We start from the raw sequence: 13397 nt of genomic DNA on the forward strand, positions 1-13397 counted from the left end.
AACTTTTCTATGACACCAAATGGGAAACATTTCAAAACATGAATCAGTTTACAGCAAAACTTCTCAAAAAAATCTTTTTAGTAAAGCAAGGCATATCTTCTTAAAGACACACCTGTTTTTAGTACCTCAATTTTCATACTTCAAGAAAATGTTTTAATACATAGTGTTCATCTTTTGAGAACAATATTTAAAAGGAAGATAAAGGTTTCCCAGAGAGCAGTTAGTCATATGTTTACTCTTAAACACAAATGACCCAAATATTAATATGGTATTTAAATGTCAGGTCACTTATTTTTCTCCCTCTAGTTCACACACACACACACACACACACACACACACAACCCTCAGCATTTTTAAGTAGGAAAAAAACCCAAGGATTTTTCACCTAAACACATACAAGGAGCCTCAAGTTTTTTCACCCCCAATCACAAAGAAAATCTGTGCCCTCAGGGGATTGATCCACTGTCAGCCTGGAGTCTGGTTTCCTTTATAGCTAATCTTTGGGAATCTGGGTATCTATCTATGACACTGTCACAACCTGCTAACCCAGGGCATGTAACGGATTAAAGGTAGTGTAGGAGAAAGTTCTTCTGGGTTGTTGAACAAAGATTTTTAGGAAATAATTATTTACCAAGGTTCTCACAATCCTCAGCAAAAAAAGGCAAGTCAGATTCTTACAAAGGATAAATCATAATTACCTTAATGTCTTCATCACTGAAATTAACAGAACTGTTAAGTCTCCTTTTTTGACATATAATTTCCTACTATAAGGAATTTTAATTAGTAAATCCTGTTGGGTTCCCAAATCTAAGCTTGACTTTTTTTTCTTTAGAGACAGAGTCTCACTCTCACCCAGGCTGGAGTGCAGTGGAGCTCACTGCAATCTCCTGGACTCAAGCGATGCTCCCACCTCAGTCTATAGAGTATCTAGGACTACAGGCTCACACCACCGTGCTGGCTAGTTGTTTTTATTTTGTAGAGATGGGGGTCTCACTGTGTTGTTCAACCTGGTCTCAAGTTCCTGGGCTTAGTGATCCTCCCACCTCGGCCTCCCAAAGTGCTGGGATCACAGGTGTAAGGTACTGCATGAGGCCTAAGCTTCAATTTTGAAACACATCTTCATCAAGTGAACAAGGTTATCTAAATAAATGTACCTCTTTATGCTTGGGCAAGCACACTGATCAGTTCATTCTTGACTACTATTCTACTGGAAATACAAAGGGGTTATCTTCAGCTATGACCTCCAAAAATCTGAAAAGTTGTACATAAAAGTTGACATCAAAAAAGGAGGAAGAAGAAAAAAAGAATGCTGGTTGTTTTCAAAGTAAGCTCTGGTCAACCCAGTAAATCAGTTTTCTTTTTTTTTTTTGAGACAGAGTCTTGCTCTGTCCCCAGGTGCCAGGCTGGAGTGCAGTGGTGTGATCTCGGCTCACTGCAACTTCCACCTCCTGGGTTCAAGCAATTCTCCTGACTCAGCCTCCGGAGAAGCTGGGACTAGAGGCATGTACCACTATGCACAGCTAATTTTTGCATTTTTTAGTAGAAACGGGGTTTCACCATATTGGCCAGGATGGTCTCGATCTCTTGACCTCGTGATCCGCCCGCCTCGGCCTCCCAAAGTGCTGGGATTATAGGCGTAAGCCACCATGCCCAACATAAAAGTTGACATCAAAAAAGGTGGAAGAAGAAAAAAAGAAAGAATGCTGGTTATTTTCAAAGTAAGCTCTGTTCAACCCAGTAAATCAGTTTTCTAATCAGTAAATGCAAGTGAAAATAGTAAAAAGCCTTCTAAGAAAAACTGCCCCCTGCTTTGTTGTTTAGAACCTATGTCTAAGGACATTCTAAGTCATGATTTCACTTCCCATAAGGCACAGCACTATCTAGCTCTATAATCTCTCATGAGGCATGGCATTATATGACTATATAATAATGGCAGCTAACACACATTTGGCATTTACCTTGTTATCATGTGCTGGGCACCACTCTAACACACATTTGGCATTTACCTTGTTATCATGTGCTAGGCACTTTTCTAAGCCCTTACATGTACTATTTAATTCAACTCTCACAACAAACTGTGAAGTAGGTAGAGTTATTATCCTCATTTCACTGATGATAAAACTGAGGCACAGAGTTAAGTAACTCACCAATAGTGAGTAAATGATGGAGCCACAAGATATTAATTTTTATAACTCTATGACACCTTAACATTTTGTAAGTTTTTTCAACCATTATCTCCCTTGAGCCTCCCAGTACCTGTCATTTTAATGGGATATTAGCATCAGTTTAATTTTACAAATGGATGAACTATGACTACAAAACATTAAGTGACTTCTCCAAGCTAGGAAATGAAGGAGCTGGACGCAGAATCCAGATATTCGGAGTCTATATTCTCTCCTTCTTCCACTACATAGATGGTCTTTCTTATTGTAGACACTCAATGAAAAGTACTTTCAACAAACACTGATTATTTCTCAAAGCATAACTTTAGATTTAAATTCCAGATGGTTAAAAGCAATCTAATTCACCTTTTCACCCCCTGCATCAAGTACAGTGCCTGGCACATAGTAAGACTGCTATTTCAAGCACTCCCCAGATTCCACATCCTCCTCCACAAAACTCACTTCTCTATGTTTATGCTACCTCTCCATCCTGCATGGCTTTCAGAGACACAGTCCATTCTCACAAGGCCTCACTTTCAGGAGGCCAAAGTCTATTTAAATCCACAATCTCTTTTCCAAATCTAAAATCCAAAAAGACAAGAAAACTGAAAGTTTTATCTTAAGTTTGATGCCAAAACTCATCTGAGGACTATGGTAGTCAGTCTTCAGATGGCTCCCAGGGAGCCCTTGCTTTCATACCCTTGTTTAGCCCTCTCCCACACTGAGGTTCAATGGTGTGACCAACAAATTACAGCAGAAGTGACAAGATGTTATAAAAGACTGTGGCTTCTGTCTTGAGCTCACGATCTCTCACACTCTCCTGGGTCACTTTCCATGGAGGGAGACCAGCTGCCATATTGGAAAGACACTCGGGAGCCTACAGAGCAGCCTATACGATAAGGACCTACGGCTTTCTATTGAAAGCCAGTGAGGAACTGAGGCCTGCCCATATCCACCATTTCCAGATCACTGACACCTCAGCCACAGCTTGAGTGCAACTTCATGAGAGACACAGAACCAGAATCCTCCAACAAAGGGCTCCTGGATGCCAGATCCACAGAAACTGTGCACGATAAATACTGGTTCTTTTAAAGCTGCTAAGTTTTGTCCATAATTTGCCACATAGCAATAATTACGCAGGAGGAATATTTGTAAAAACTAGTGTAAGGCTACTTATAGTATCTATTTGCCTCCACTTTTGTGAATATCCACTTTATGTACTTGTTTTATGAGGTGCCTCCCCAGAGCTAATCAGGGATGCTACATAACACATACACTATATAATCCAAACCTACAATTACAGTCACATAGCATTGGTCCAGACCCCAATATACCCTCACACCCAAGACCTATTTATCTTCAAATAACTACTAGAGAACATGATGTAAAAACAGTGTCTGAAAGAAAAAGAAGCTGGCTCTCTAAGGAATTCTGGAAAATTTGCACATCCTCCAAGTGCCCTTGTAAACAGCAGCAGAAGCACAAAATAATCGTTATCAAGGGAGAAGATCTATTAGCCTCTTGATGATGGGCCCATCTGAAACCTTCCAACAAAAGAGCAATTTTATCTTTCTGCTTTCTTCTCTGCACCCTTCCTCAGGCAATAAGAAGGGTCACTAATCAGTTTTTAATTTTGTTTCCTGGAGAGATGTGCAGCACGGAACTTTAAGAACTCAGGGAAAGGGCTTTACAAAATAAAGACGAAGGAAACACCCAGTGATATAAGCTCTAATACTAAAAATTAAAATGCAGTGCAGTAAGTATCATTCTGAAAAGAAATTTCACAGAAGCAATCTCTCAGGTAATTTTTTTAAAGCTTCCCTCGAGCAGAAGACAATCTCCCTCACAGAACCAGGAAGAGTTCCACAAATCCAAATGCTAAGACTGCAGAAGGTAACAGGAACAGATCAGAGGCCTGAGAAGCCTTAATTTAAGGGCTGGGGTGGGGAGAAGGGAAGGGGGAGTTAGGAGCATGGAAGGTGATTGGATTGGCAGTGAATCTACATGATGTTTAGTAAATTCTGACTTCTGCCTGTATGATCAGTTCTCAGTCCTTCCCTTCCATGCTGCAAAGAAATGGAGTGAGTGAACACCAAAAAAAGAATCAGGAGAAAAACTAGAGAAAAGAGTCTAGGCCTATGTGTTGGGTCTCTGTTCCCTCTCCTGTCGAAAGTGTGGGCTGGATTAGATGATTCCAAATGTCCCTGTCAGGTTTAACTTTCTATCGTAAGTGAAATCCAGTCTGTTGTAATTATGTCAGCTCTTCCACGCTCTCGCCCTGACTGTCTGCTGCATTTTAGGCAGCATCGTGGGGCTGAATTAACTGAGGATATAGGACTGCATGCAGCTTTGGTACAGAGGATCAGACAGTAGAACTACGGGGCAAAAGCATGAGTGGCTGACAGGAAAAAGCAATGACAAGCAGAAACTAGATCATATGAAACATTTTGAGATGCTAGGGTATTATCTAGATTCTGAATGCTTGAGATTCTTTTGACAAAGGGAGCTGTAGCTCACACATCTATTGGGATTTTTCAAATGTTTGAATACTACTGACTTTTAACATGTGCAATCCAGAAAAGACTGTAAAGCTTATGTTATGCCAGTTTTGATACCACTAAGATTTGCTAGTTTCCCTCAGTCATAGAAGATTGTAGTCCAATTCCATAAAGCCACAGCTGCTCCAAAGGCTTTAACCTACAATCCTGCTAGAAATCCCCAAAGTTCAAGGCTGAAAGGAAGTCACGGAGTTGGGAAGACTGTGTGTGTTCAGAAGCAGTCTTCTAGCTGTCTACATTATTTCCTGTAGGAAAACAGCGCACATTGCACTCTAACACCTGCTAAATGCGTTGCAAGATAATAGATGAAAACCCATGCATATTTAAATGATATTAATTTTTCTAACATCTTCACCTGTCAAACCTACCAAAAAAATTATTCATAAAACCTAATGCAAATACCCTTTTTTCCAGTTTTCCACCAAGTGATTTACAGAAAAAGTCACAAGAACCAAAGGCAAATCCTCAACAGAACATAAATAACAACACTCAGCATTTGTAGGGAAACGTTTTGGAAATCTAAATATTCAAGCACAGTTTTAAGTTACAAAAGCAATAGCAGCAGCATGATGAAAGCAATCCTTCAATCAGTCTTCCGACAAATAGTTACTGAGCACCACCATGTGCCTGGCATTCTTTTAGGTTCTTGAAGATTTAACAGTGGGCAAAATACACAATGTCACTGCTCCCAGGAAGTTTACAGAAAATTTTTCTCAAAATACTAAATGTTTTAACTAGGAATGTTTTCTCTGTTGAATTACCCACATCTGCATTACTAAGGAACTAGTAAAAATAAACAAGATGCATAAAGATAGTCATGTAAATCAATGGGATAGAATTGAGAGCCCAGAGGTAACTCCTCACATTTATTGTTCATTGATTTTTTATAAGGGTCCCAAGACAACTCAATGGAAAAAAATCGTCTTTTTAACAAATGGTGCTGAGACAACTGGATATCCACATGCAAACAACGAATGGGTCACAGACCTAAATGTTAAGACCTAAGGCTATAGAAATCTTAAAAGAAAACATAAGAGTACACCTTCAGGCCTTAGGTTAGGCAATGGTTTTTCAGATATGACGCCAAAAGCACAAGAATGAAAAAATATATAGATAAATTGCCTTCATCAAAATCAAAAATTTGTGGGTATACAAGGAACACTTAAAGTATAAAGATGACCCAAATGGGAGAAAATATTTGCAAATTAAAATCTGATAAGGAACTTGCATTTGGATTTTTTTTTTAATTCTTATACTCAAAAAGACAAACCAGTTTAAAAAACTGACAAACAATGTAAATAGACACTTCTCCAAAGAAGATATACAAATAACCAATAAGGCCAGGTGCAGTGGCTCATGCCTGTAATCCCAACACTTTGGGAGAATCAGCTGAGGCCAGGACTTCAAGACCAGCCTAAGCAACACAGCAAGACCCTGTCTCAAAAAAAAAAAAAAAAAAGCCAATAAGCACAAGAAAAGATGATCAACATCATTAGTTACCAGAGAAAAATGCAAATAACACAATAAGATGCTACTTCAACACTCAATAGGATAATAATAATAAAAAAGACAGATTTATAACAAGTGCTAGTGAGAATGTGGAGAAATTAGAACCCTTATACAAAATGATGAAGTTACCATGGAAAACAGTTTGGCAGCTCATCAAACTGTTAAACTTTATGACGCAGCAATTCCACTCTTAAGTATATACACAAGAGAAATTAAAACATTATTAAATTAAATGAGAACATATATCCATACAAAAACTCGTACATGATTCTTCAGAGCAACATTATTTATAATAGCCAAACAGTGTAAATAACCATCAACTGATGAAATAAAAAAATAGTATATCCATACAATGGACTATTTTTCAGCAATAAATAGACAAGTACTGATGCGTGCTACATTGTGAATGAATCTTGAAAACATTACTCCAAGTGAAGGAAGACATTCACAAAATACTACATATCATATGAACCCATTTATATGAAATGTTCAGAATACACAAAGCTATAGACACAGAAAGTTTAGTGGTTACATAGTGGTGGGATGAGGTTGGAAGGAAATGGGGAGTGACTGCTAACAGGTATGTAGTTTCTTTCTGCAGAAATTAAAACCTTATAAACTTGATTGTGGTGATGGTTGCACAATTCCATAAATATATGAAAAACCACTGAATTGGACAATTTAAATGGGTAAATTGTATAGCACACAATTTATACGTCAATAAAGCTGTTTTAAAAAATTAAATAATAAATTGAGACGGCTACCATAAATAATGTTGCTCTAAAGAATCATGTAGAAGTTAGACTCCCGTTAGGAGTCTGGTTCAGGTGAAAGGGCCAAACTAAGTCATAAGCAGTGAGGATGGCAGAGAAAAACCATCCTCTTTTTTGACAAGCTGCAATTAAGGCAGCAGAGGTTCCAAGCCTGCTTCTCAAACACAGGTCTGATGAAGGTCAACATGGGTGAGTGATTTAACAACTCAAATGGTTTCTATGGGCTAGCTCAGCAACCTGACCCTCACTCATGCACACCACTGTTCTCTAAAGAAAGCATTTTCAAATCAACCTCTGGAACACCGTCTCCACAAGCTGAAGACTAGGCATTACTAAACGTGCTTTCCCAAGGGCTCAGGAGGTGTCATTCCTAATCAATACGCTGCAGCAGCATGTGGTTCCCTCTGCAGTCTCAGTTGGCTGATTCTTCCTTTGCCATCTGACCTTTTGATTATTGTCTGTGTGAGCTATCGCTCAGCACTTCTCTGTTTTCCTTGCCTGTCCCCATCTCCCTTGTTCTAACCTCTTGGCATGTCAATATTCTCTGCTGGAAAACAAACTTCTCACACATTTTGGAAGGGCTGCTGGGCCTTTTGTGTCTTCAGTGACTATGAGGACAGCCTCTGGAGGAACCATTCCAGCTCCTGAGGAATCTCTTTGCACGAGTGTTTAGTTATACAGAAAGGGATTAACAATAGGCAACATTAAGGAAAAACGACTATTTCACTTTAAAAAGAGCACAGGAAATACATACATGGCTCAGAGGACACAGGAATGCAATCCACATTTTTAAGAATGGTATAGACACTCTAAATTGAACTTACAAAGCTTTTGAGTCACAAAGTAAACTGACTGGTTCCTGAATTTAGCACACATAGTCTATGCCCAGGACATGTGATAACAGGTGCCTGTCTAATCTTAACATATGAAATGTAGAATCAAAACTTACAGTGCAGAAACAAATGGCAGTTAGTCATCACAACCCAAAGCAGGATGACCAGGAGCGATATGCAGGAGCTTCAGATGTGACTAAATTTATCAGAGATAAAGCTGAGTCAAGGCAGTCAATCTCAGAAAGGCAGGAGCCATAGATGCAAACAGTTTCATCTCTGACTTGTAATGTTTACAACAGGCCTGCAGACAAATGCACTTTGCATCAGAATGAAAAACATAATTTTTTCATAAAAGCCCAATATTTAACTTATTTAGGCCATTTTTTCCACTAAGCCTTAGAGCAGTGTCAAATTAGGTTTATGCAACTTCAAGAGTAAGACAGGTGGTTCGGCAAGATTAAAAATTACAGTGCTGGTTTACAATAGCATAAACCCCCACTGTAAAACCAACCAATATGGTTCTCAGACAGTTTAAAGAATAGGAGACAAGGAAGAAAAGTCACTCAAGTGTAAGGATCTATTTTCCATTCCGGAAATATGCTTTTTCCGAAAGACTCAGGTTGGAAGGGGAGCATTAAATTTAAAAGAGAAAGACTTGATACTTACAACATACAAAAATGGTGTGATTTGTGTTTTCTGAAATAGCTGCTAATCAGCTTTTCACCATACTGCATGCATTCAGTCCACTGCACCATCTCATTTTCTACCCATTATCAATATAAAAATTAGAGTATCTTGGCAACAGATTTTTCACAGTGAGATTCACTTTATTCTAGGGTCTTTTCTAGTAAAAATAAAATGGCAAAGGAACCCCATTATCTAGAAGATTTTCAGTATAGCCTATTCCAACACTCCACTCATTCTTCTCTCAAATTATAGTTAATAAGCATCTACTACATGAATCATACAGCTCTGACTCCTGGAGATCACAGGTAGGAGCTCACAAGCTGCTAGAGGAGACAGATGTGTCCAGAAATAATGCATGCAATGTGACAGACGCTGTAACAAGAATGTGTAAGACACAAATAGGCACCTACCTCTGCCTGGTCAGGCAGAAGTGAAGGTTGCCTAGCAGATGGGACACTTGATTCAAGGATGGTTCAGCTAAGGATGTGTTTAGGGAAAGACAAAAGGGGATATAAATCTCATGCATAAAGTCTCAAAACAATCTGGAATACTTGGGAAACTGAGTAGTTTCTGCATACCTAGAGGGCAAGTCACCTAGACAGGCAGGGCTAGATCAGGTAGGGAGCTAAGTCAAACAATGCAGTTTGGACTTTATCTATAGGAAGGAATGAGCCACTACAACAAGGGGAAAAGGAGGAAAGATGAAATAAAGTTAAAATTTTCTGGGGGCTTATCACATGCAAAACAGCATGAATATAGAAGGTGAATACTGTACATCATTTCTCTCCATTTTACAGATGGGGAAACTGAAACTCAGAAAAGACTCAGCTACTAAGTAATTAGTGGTGCCAAAATATAAACCTAGGTAATCTGACTCCAGAGCCTAATATGCTTTTAATCACAGCAGGTATTGTTCTGTGTATAAAGATATGAAGCAAGTGTAAAGATATTTGAATATGAAGCAAGATAAAGATACCAAATTGTTTTCACTGAATAAGAGGTAAATAACTCACCACTCCAAAAGAGAGGGAAGTAAAGAAAAAATACAAGGCATCTAAAAGTTACCCTGCATTCAACATAGAAACTGTGCAACAAAGACATAAGAACAAAGGAAGATGCTATCCTCTATGATAATGGTTCTCAACAAAGGGTGATTATACCCATCAGGGAACATCTGGCAACATCTGGGGACATTTTTGGTTGTCATTATTGGAAAAGAGGTTCTACTAGTATCTGGTGAGAGGAGGCAGGGAATGCTGCTAAGTATCCTACAGGGGACAGGATAAATTCCCACAGGGAGTTCAACATAGTTCAAGCTTACCAATATAGAATTCAAGAACACACACAGTAACTGGATTGCAAAATGTGTAGTTCACTATCAACCAAGAATACCAGAAAGACAGCCATAAGCTATCGGAGGTAACAAACAATGCTTTCCCCCTTAAACAATTATTAAATCACATTCAAGTCATGGATGATAAAAAAGCATTTTTAATTTTTTTTTTCAAGGAAAAAGTTAACTGTAAAACTGAGGGGCTATTTATACATAGTTCATCTTATATGCCAGAACTTGTATGTCACATCTCAATTTTAGAAAACTGGATGTAGTATGGAGGAGAGACACTTTCTAGCCCAGTCGCATCTAATTTAATACCCAATCAAGACCCACAGTGAATTTTATGTTAAATGTTGGTGTGTGATTACTTGCTTCAACCTATGTTTATATGGTTCCTGACTCAGTAGGTTCAGTGGCTGATACCAAAAGATATGAGTATTCACATAAAAACTTAACATAATTTGTGAAACTATTCCTTTTCATTTTTTCCCAATCTTCTGAGATATTTTATTTACTGGTCCAAATGGAATGCAAATTGTAATTTTTGGTAAGTGAGATGCATAGAATTTAAGCCTTTGCCTTATGATTGTTTTTCTAGCTTATTAGCAAGTTTCTGATCAAGGCATCGAAACTGACTCACAGTATTCCCTCAGGAACCTCAGGATGATTGGGAAGTAACATTATTTAACAGTTAATGGATGAATTATATACTTTAACTGGGCGAATTGTACGGTATATCTTAACAAAGCCATTTAAAAGAAGTTAATGGAATTCTCATCTTACTGTCACATTGGTTTCATTAATATAATCAATACTCACAGGGAAAAATGAGCACCTAAATATTCCTCACACTACTCAGAGGATAAAATCTTGCCAAAATTAAAATACTAATCTATTTCATATTTGTTGCAGTAATTTTGAGAATTTATAAGCAAATCTTGAGATTTTTTTTTCCTGAAAACCTTTTGCTAATCAAATGAAAACCTAGAAAAGCAGTCTGAGCCACATTCAAGTTTAGCTTTGTAAGAGAACAAAAAGAAAATCATCTAGCTCCCTCAGCACAGAGAACTAGAAAGGACACAACAACAGTTTCCCAGAACAAACATTACTCAGACAACTGAGACCAACCAAAGCAGAAATCCTTACTTGAACAAACAAAAGAGATAGCAGCAAAAACCAAACAGCTAAAGCTATTGTAGGGCTCAATACATAACCAATAGCTTTCAGCTTATTTAAACTTGAGTTTTGAAATCTTGGATAAGGTTCAAACTGTGAACTGCATGAATACGACTTTCTGCTGTCAAGGAGAGGTTGTCCCTAAAGCAAGTAAAAAAGGTAAATACCTGTGTAACATTAATAGGAATACAAAGATACTGTTTTATTTTTCCCGTATTTTTTTAACAGAAAATTATTTTCCATTTAAATGATATTCATCTTACCATATAAGATGAGTAACTGTCTTCAGGCTGAAACACTTTTCATGGTGACATTAATTTTTTTCTAACATCGATTAAAAACTTATCTAAGTTGTAGAAAAATCACTTCATAATTTTTCTATTTGTAATTTGGTGCTTAAACAAATCCAGAGTGTTTTTCAAAATGACACACAAAAATAATGTTTACCAAGATTCTCTCATGCTTCTTCCACCTTAACTTGCTATAATTAATCTTTTCTAATTCACAGTGCATTATTTTAACAGTAACACAAGCAAACTCTCAAGCAATCATTTAGGAATCAGTAAAACTACTTCTACTAAGAAATGAAATATGTGCACAATTTTAATGCAAAATTAGCATCTTCATCTAAGATAGAATAGGGACAGTATAATCACAAATGTTCGAAAATGCTTTTGAAGAATAGAGATTTTTCCAGTTAATTTCAGAGAAAAGTAGGCTAATGGATGTTACTTGCTTAATTCTGACTTTAATTAGTGGTAATCAAAATTACCAAGTATACTATCTCCTGGAAAAACACCATAATGGTAACTATGGGTTATTAACTGTTTACTTTTTCATTTACGATCTAAAACATAAGTTAATTTTATGTAATTAATGCAATATACATCAATTGTACCTATGCACCATAATACATGAAAGTTAGGAAAAAGTTTAAAAGGCATGTACAGAATAACATACATGTGTTCATCCAATGTTTGAATACCATCTACATGCAACATATTTTTCATACATTATACCATTTATAAATATGCAAATATATTTAATTTAGTACACGCCAAGGAAAGGTAGGTGTTTATTTTTATGGTAGCAAAGAAGATAATGTGGTTAGCTTTAGCAGACATCTGTGTTACACACATGGCCATCAAAATAATTGTGGCATGCTTTTGTGACAAGGACAGAGGCCAAGCCTGTTGTTAAATGATTATTTCCAACAAAAGGCTGCTGAAATTATTGTTTAGTTAGATGGCCTGTATCCAAAAAAAAATATTATATAGTTGCTGTTGCTTTTGACTCACTCACCAATTTTCAGCCTATTTGTAAAACAAGATAAGCACCACTGGGCTATAAAAAATAATTATGGATCAGGATTTTTGATTCATGTTACTCTGACAAAATTATTCCATTTGATCCCAAGTCCTGGCTGCTCTCGACAGAATAATGTACACACTCTACAGCTGACAGGCATGACTTTCATGATTAAATAGGCAGCTCACATTCCAGATGACTTTAGAGTCCAGATAATTTAGACTTTGCACTTAAAAGATTTCTTTGTTGTTTTAGTATCTGATCATCAGTTACCTTTTTCCAATTGTTTCTATCTCGACAACAAAGAATTTATATATTATCTAGAATTTAGGATGTTTTTGTGATTTTTGCCTATTTTATTCAGTACACCAAAGAATGTAACATCATCTTGTAAGTTACAGTATTTTCCTGATTCCATTGGGTGGGTGAGACGAGAAATATTTTGGAACATAAAGAAAAGTTAAAAATACAAAATGTACATTCTCCCCCAAAAGAGTCTATTTTATTGGTCTTGAAAGGAAACCCCATAGGAGAATCCAATTGAATTCTGCTCGTTATAATTACTGGGGAAACAATATTCAAAACAGTCTCCTAAAGGAAAGAGTTAACAGTCTTGTAGCTTTAACTGATCATTTTTGCCTCTTTCTCTTGCAAAAGAATTACACCTATGAAATTGGAATTCTGTGCACTAAGAATGGCAACACCAACGCTGAAACTTTTAGCCAGGAATAGTTATCCTAGTGTGCGTAAAACCACGTAAAAACTGATTCACAAAAGGAAATGCCCAGGGCCTACCCCATTAGGATTAACTTCTGAGATGAAGAGACTAAGAGAGGATACTTGGCAGCCTGATCTCTATTTCTCAGAAGGCCAGCTATATCAGAGGCGGGGAGCGGTTTCCCTTCACGCGACTCAGTCGCTGCCTCACCTAAAACGCCTTAGTGATTTAAAACTGAAAGAGAAAGGTAAACAAAACAACAAAACGCTTCGGATTTAGGTCTCGTTCACGTAGTTAACATTGTTGTAAGAGCTAAACAAGAACGCGCATTGGTCAG

At 37.3% G+C, this 13397-nt stretch overlaps 1 protein-coding gene across 1 annotated transcript in view; it reads right to left on the minus strand.

Annotated features, from left to right (window-relative positions):
- The window catches only part of EPB41L4A (erythrocyte membrane protein band 4.1 like 4A), a 253363-nt gene that overhangs the window by 239062 nt on the left and 904 nt on the right, over positions 1 to 13397 (minus strand). The window lies entirely within an intron of this gene.

This window comes from Aotus nancymaae, unplaced genomic scaffold, assembly GCF_030222135.1.
Source record: "Aotus nancymaae isolate 86718 unplaced genomic scaffold, 86718_ANA_hifiasm-v0.15.2.pri h1tg000014l, whole genome shotgun sequence".
Classification (NCBI taxonomy): Eukaryota; Metazoa; Chordata; class Mammalia; order Primates; family Aotidae; genus Aotus; species Aotus nancymaae.